Below are 7,295 nucleotides of genomic sequence, written 5' to 3'. Positions count from 1 at the left end.
AAAAACAACGATGATGATTTAACTGTCAGTATATGATAATGATATGATTGTGATAACGAAAAGTATAATATAATGATGGAGGCGCGATCGTAACTTAACATCGGGCAATGGCAATCATTTATGATGGTAACCACGGAAACTAGCCATACTAGCTACACCATATATATATTCGAGTAAGAAATAATTTGAAGATAACGTCGCTCATTAGCCTGAATCCAGCATTCTGAAAAGGTGTATACATACCACGGCAAGATAGGGTTCACTTCTATCCCTGGTGCCTTATTGCAAATTAGGGAACAGCACTATGCGCTTGTTTACCCTCCCCCCCCCCATAGACTATACATGCGAGAGGTTTATGTGCAGGAAGTTGGAGTAATTTCGTTATACTGGAAAACAAACAAATTACGAAGCTACGTAAAGGAAAGCATTCAATATAACGATTTTTCGACTACTGCCATTGTTATGTAAATACCATTATTTACAACTATAAGTGTAATGTGTCCATTAACACACACAAGAAACTATAAAAATATTCACCGTTATTTGTACAGTAAAATACAAAGTGCTAATAAAACAAAGGGTTATGTGATACTTACCTTTTCTGTCGGACGTTTTGCCATAATTTCTTCTATAATGGGTGGCGGTGACACAATTCTTTTGACAAGCTTTCGACAACTTTTATTTCAATATCACTTGCTCCTCATGCCACTACTTCTCTACACAAATCATTGAAAGGCATACACTCTAGGCGCACCCGTACTAATAACGAAAATTGACCATATACACACTGCATGAAAATAAAGAATATATAAGCACTTTCTCACAACTTTTGTGATTTTAGAAGCAATTTACTTTTGAGAAACCACTATACTCCTTTTATATGTATTGTCACTTCTCGCGAACATATCACAACAAGGCCTCGAAAATCACTACTTTACTCTTTTCTTTCTCAAGGACGACTGGCAAATTTTTCGTTGTAAAAAATTGAAAGAAACATTGTGATTGGTAACTCGTGACATTCGACTCTCATTGGCTAGCGTGTGTAAACACTGTCGCAGAGAAACAGGGCGATAGTATCCGCTGTTGTGATTGGTAGACTCGTGATATCATTTATGACCGCTCTCTCATTACAAAATTCATTAAGTGTTAAAACTTATACATTATCTCTTCTCATGCATAAAACTTTAAACTGTCTATTATTAAAGAATATGCACTTACATGCAAAGGATTAATTACTGCCTCTCCCTTTAATGAATAAAGGGATGTGGGGAGTTTGTCACCACAACTCCTTCACTCCCCTCCAATAAATTAATAAAATGCAGGTTGCCCTGTGTGTGTCATCAATTAGGATTACCTAAAACGGACTCTTTAACGTATTCCAGTACTGTAGTAGCTTAAAGATACTGAGTTCTATTCCTCGATATTACTAAAGTACTCTTGAGAGACATCAAACCTTGTGTAGGGTTAATTCAGAACAAACTGCAGAGAAAACCAAAGTCGACTTAGAAAAATGCCTACTGCATAGTCTCGTATGCTTCTCTATCCTCCGTTTTTTTTTTTTTTCATGCATTTTCACCCCTACACACGAGCGTCAAATCACAAACAAATATTTAGAATGTCCGCGTCGCCGTGTGGTGTGGTCACAATGCCATGAATGCCGCAACTTCACATTTGCAGAGATCCGAATATATTGCTTACGAAAATCAGGATTTTACAACTATATATTGAATTCGTTTTCTGTTATCTGTTATACAATGGTAATACGAAATTAACATGCCATATATATCTTTTATAAGATTAAGAAGCTGACAAGGCTCAGGATTTTTTTTTCATTTTACACTTGACCTTCCTTATTGCTCACTTGCTTTGTTATATTTCTAAAAAAAAGACTAACATAGTCGTGAAGGACTATAAAAGATAACAAGTGAACGTCACTGGCGTAAAAATAATAATGAAGCCATTACTTGCGGAAGTAAATGTTTAATGGACTATCTTTTCGTGCCTATCATATTGCTACTGCAACTGCTTGTAAAATAGATATTTGATAACAACATACAGCCTGCAATCTAAACAAGTTTTAGTAACTGACAACTCCCTCCGTGCACTGGTGTGCACAAGGAAAGAGCTGATTTATGTGTGATGCCCTTGGCCTTTTTTTTTTTTTCGTGCGACCTGTGTATGGAAGATTTGCTTTGGAATTTTTTAAGCTTTAGGGTACTTACTACATGCAAAATATTCTTTATAGTATCTGTATGATACGTTTATGAAGTGTTACCATGGCCATCACCAAGAACTTAGCATGTCTAATTGGGTGATTAGTCCATTATACCCTCTCTCTGTTATCTACTGACAGCCCTCATTTGCTCAAAATGTTGTGTTTAGTGAGACAGGAGCGAGCGCAAGCGAGGAAGAGTGTGAGATCAAATGCCCGCGGGCATGTGCGTTTGTGTATGTGTCTGTGTTTATTTATGTGTGGTAACACCTGTTTGTGAGCGCGTGCGCGTGTGTGATTATTTATGTGTCGAGTTTGTGTCTGTGTTTTGTTTTTTTCTTTCTTGAGTGTATGTGTGTGATTATATGTCTGTATGTGTTTGTTTGAGTGTGCGTTTGTTTGTACCGGCGAGTTTGTGTGTGTTTATGTGATTGTAGGTGTATGGGTTTGAACGCGTGCGCGCAGCCTATGCGATTTGGTGTGTGTGCGTGTGATCGTCCGTGTGAGTGCGTGCTTGTAAAATAATTTTATATCGGCCCCACTCTTCGACTCGGTCCAGAAATTCTGATCTGGTTTGTGGCAACGAATAAGTTATCAAATTGGCAGATTAAGTTCAAAGTGAAAATATTTTAGTCCAAGGAAGTACTGAAACATATGTTTGTTTTTTGTCAGATATTAAATATTCGGCTATGGAGAATTTCTCCTTCTTTACAAACAAGCATTGCGGCACAACAATATACTAGTGTAATCTGCTATGAGTATCATTGTGAATAAGATGGCCACAGTCACCATGATTGTTATTTCTTACCATGATTACTAACATTAATTTCATTGAATTAACAAGTTCCTAATCATCATCGTTATTGGTAGGATAATCATTATCATTACCAACATTAATACTGTTTACATTTCGTTTAAATTGTCATCAGTAACATTATCACCAGTATCTTTGATATGATGCTAATAATGATTTACATTAATCATAATAGCAGCAGCATTATTACCATGGCCATGACAACAACAACTATGTTGACGGCACTAATTATAGACTAATAACAATAATAATGATAGTGAGAATAATAATGAAAATAATAATAATCATAAAAATAGAAATACAACTAAAATACTCATAACAATAGCGGTAAAAGTGTTATATTAAAGCACTCAAGATTGAATAATAATCGCCATTACTGCTTATGGTTAGCTATATCATTTAACTCTGTGCAAGAAATATATAACATAAATGCACAAATATAAAATAGGTTATAGTGATGGAGATAATTATTATATAAATCTATTGTTTACCTTTATTAATTTTTATATCTTCACACACTGGTCACAGCTAGAATGCAATAGTATTAAAGTTTAACGCACAAACAAAAGATACATTATATGCATGAAAAACGACAGAAATGTGTTTAATGTTCATCTTCCTCTGCCAACCATCATAAAACGTTGAAAGCACCGCTTCTCGTCCGATCAGCGAAGCTAAGCAACGTTGGGTGTGGTCAGTACTTGGATGAATGATCGCCTGGGAACACCAGATGCTGTTGGCATTTTGTTATATATGCAGTGTATGTTTGGGATATTTAGTGGTCAGTGGTGTTTTCAATGTATTCTTCGACATACTGCTTAATAAGAAAAGTTCATACTACATTATTTGAGATTTAAAAACAAACCCAAAAAAATAGACTGATGGACGTATTAATAATAACAGAAACTTATGTTTCAATAAAACAGTAAAAGTAAATTTACCGCTGCAAAGATCGGGAAGGGTAGACAGAAAACAGATGGAAACAATTTAGTGGTAAATAATAATAATAATAATAATAATAATAATAATAATAATAATAATAATAATAATAATAATAATAACGATATCTGCAAAAGAACAATAAACATAAAATGATAAAATGGATATCAGTCTCCAGGAAATAACGATTAAATTTACCAATATTCGAAGCAATATTTTTATCAAGTGCAATATTAAAGTTTAAGATCCAATGAGCAAAGTTAAGCAACTTTGATTTTGGTCAGTACTCGCATGGGTAACCACCTGAAAAACAGATGGTATTTTCATTTTACTATTATTAATGCACGCTCTTTTACTTATTCCTTTTCTTGCACTAGTGTAGTATATGTTACCCCAAGCGGCGGTTCACTGAGGCCATCTTGGTTCTGATTAATTAACTCGTGGTAGGTCGGGTCATTTATAGAAAACAGATTTACTTTTTTTCGGTGGATGGGGTAGAAAGCAATACAATATATTTACAGGATAACCACTAATAGAAGCACACAGTATATCTGAGCCAGATAAAACAGATTTAGAAACTCTGTTTTTCTTTGTAATAGTTTCATATATAGACAACAGGAAACTACATATAAGTGAAAAATCTCGAAAACATGTCCACGGCCTTGTAGCTTAATAATCTATTCGTCATCCCTATCGGCAAATGATTTTGCTATAATTATCATCCTGATCATAGAAATCTTAATTATTTGTATCATTAAGATGCTTGTGATCACAATTACTATCATGTTTTCTTCTTTACATGATCGCTATCATTTATTTTATCTGATTATTGATTTACTAATTCTCATTGGTAGTACGATTATAACCACTATTATCAACATTATTTCTATTAAATTTTTATTTAAATTATCATCAATATTAATACCAGTATCATAAATATGATCATTATGATTTACTTTTATCATTATAGTAGCATCATTATGATATCATCGTCGTCGGAGAGAATTATGCATTCTAAACATTTTATTAAAATTCTGATACTAAACAGATTTTTGCGGCAGTTTTACAAAGAAAAAATAAGTTAAGTTGTAATAATGATATTAATTGTGTTAACAATAACCTTATCGGTAATGATATCTATGAAAGAACAATCGGTATAAAATGGTTGTAGTAAAGAAATCAGTCTAATGAAGAAAAATAATTATATATATACATATCACGATTAGTTTTTAGCAATATATTTGGCATCAATTTAGATTCTTTGCTCTGTAGGTCGGGTGATTTTCAGAAAACACATTTATTTCACTTTCGGTAGATGAATGTTATGATTTATGTGTAATGGCACATATATAAAATACATTTGCTTACAGAGTAAATTATACATGCCAGTAGATTGGAGATACTAATCCGTCCACGCCTGACCATTGTGCTTATAGTTAGCTATATCATTTAGCTCTGTGCAGGAGATACTATTGCATGTGTACACATTAAAAATCATAAACAATATTATACTAATCAATATCTTGAGCATTGCTGGTACACCTTCCACTGTATATTTACATTATCATCACCTGCTGCTATCAACATTATCATTATCATCATTATGATGGTAGTCATGATGCTACTATAGTGAAGAATGTATATCATAATGATGACCATATCAATGATACTACACATAAGTAGGCTTAAATAACAGTTATAACAATTAACCATGAGGTATAGTGATCGGACGAAAAGCGGTGCTTTCAACGTGGTATGATCGTTCCAGAATATTAGCCAGCTTTCTGTCAGTACTCATAGTTTATATATATATATTATATATATATATATATATATATTATATATATATATATATATATATATATATATTTCATATAGTGTATTTTTTCCTTTTGCAACAAACTTCATTACCATGATATTCCAGTCACATCACTGAGATCTGCTCCATATTATATGCATTAATAACAATCGACCACTATCGGTCATATAGCTAATTCTAACTCAAATGAAATTAAAGAGAATGATTATGATAATAAATAAACTAACATGGTGACCATGATCATAATGACAAACATAGTAAAACCAATTACGGATATGGATAACTAGTTTATTGTGCCTTACCGCCACGGGCCACTCGTGTTTAAGCTTTTGCAGACCTCGGACCTCTTATAACGCAGTAACAACAAACTAGAAAGTCTTGTGCCACAAGAGTTACCCTGGAGCCCGGGGCCTCTCGTCTCGCTTGACATTGTTGTTCCTGAATTTGTCTAACGTAAATTAAAGTAAAGTAAAATCTTGTAATTACACATCATTATAGTGCTTTGCCAGCACCTCAGTGCTCTTGTTTTTGCAGGTGACACGAGACTACAGTAGGCGTAGTCAGCACCCCACCTCAGACTCGCAGTTCTCTTCTACACCAGGGTAGCCCTTTGGGCTTTGACCCCTGGGTAGGGAGGCCCAGTAGTCTGGGGCGTCCTTTGGGCGCACTTTTTCTCCCTCTAAATTTTTTCCTCCTAATGTGACTTTCCTGAGCCTGCCGGAGTTCCTCGTGAGCTCCCGTATTCGCTTGGGGGGTGGGCATCTACTTACCGTCCTTCGCCTAGGCAAGTTCGGCGGTAGGGCAGTGTCCTACACATGCCTCGATCCCTCTGTGGTACTGGCGAACGCAACCAGGCTTCCACTGGGGGGGGGGGGGTAGAGGACGAAAAAACTGCCTTACTCTCTTAGCTATTGTTGTTAGGTTCATACCAAAAGTTAAGAGTTTTGGATCCCTTCAGGACAACAATTTTAAGCAAAGGGGTCGGACCTGGTCCGATGCCCAGTATGGATGCTACCCCGGCTACCCCTTCTCCTCCTCAAGGAGGAGGGGCGACTAACGACCGTCCTAAGACAAATTCGACCCTGAACAACGGAACCCCTACTAATGACAAATCTTGAAGACCACTATTCAAAATCCCTACCGAGAATGCAAGGTTCGCGAATGTAAAATGCGTAAATGAAAATCAATCGCTTTTGAACGTGAACCCCTTTATCATCAAAAAGGTCCTTGATGGTCAAGTGGACGGCGATTTTGATTTTGTCAAAAAATTGCGAGATGGAAGCCTCCTTGTTAAAGTACAATACAACTCCCAGATTAAGGATTTACTTAAGCTGACGCAAATTCATGATCTTCGAGTTAAAGTAACTATCCCTATTGGCCCAAATACCTGTAAGGGAGTAATCTTTCACAGGGATTTGAGGACGATGGAAGAAAGTGAAATTCTTGAGAGCATGAAGGACCAAGACGTAGTGGACGTTAATTGTATGACCAAGAAGGACGGGAATGTGCGA

The 7,295-nt window shown here is 35.6% G+C and overlaps 1 pseudogene; it reads left to right on the top strand.

Moving 5' to 3' along the window:
• The first annotated feature begins 3,649 nt into the window (after nt 1–3,649).
• On the top strand, nt 3,650–3,768 carry LOC119569422 (annotated as a pseudogene).
• The last annotated feature ends 3,527 nt before the right edge of the window (nt 3,769–7,295 follow it).

Source organism: Penaeus monodon, unplaced genomic scaffold, assembly GCF_015228065.2.
Source record: "Penaeus monodon isolate SGIC_2016 unplaced genomic scaffold, NSTDA_Pmon_1 PmonScaffold_15028, whole genome shotgun sequence".
Classification (NCBI taxonomy): Eukaryota; Metazoa; Arthropoda; class Malacostraca; order Decapoda; family Penaeidae; genus Penaeus; species Penaeus monodon.
The sequence above is the reverse complement of the archived record's forward strand: the minus strand, read 5'-3'. Positions and strand labels throughout refer to the sequence as shown.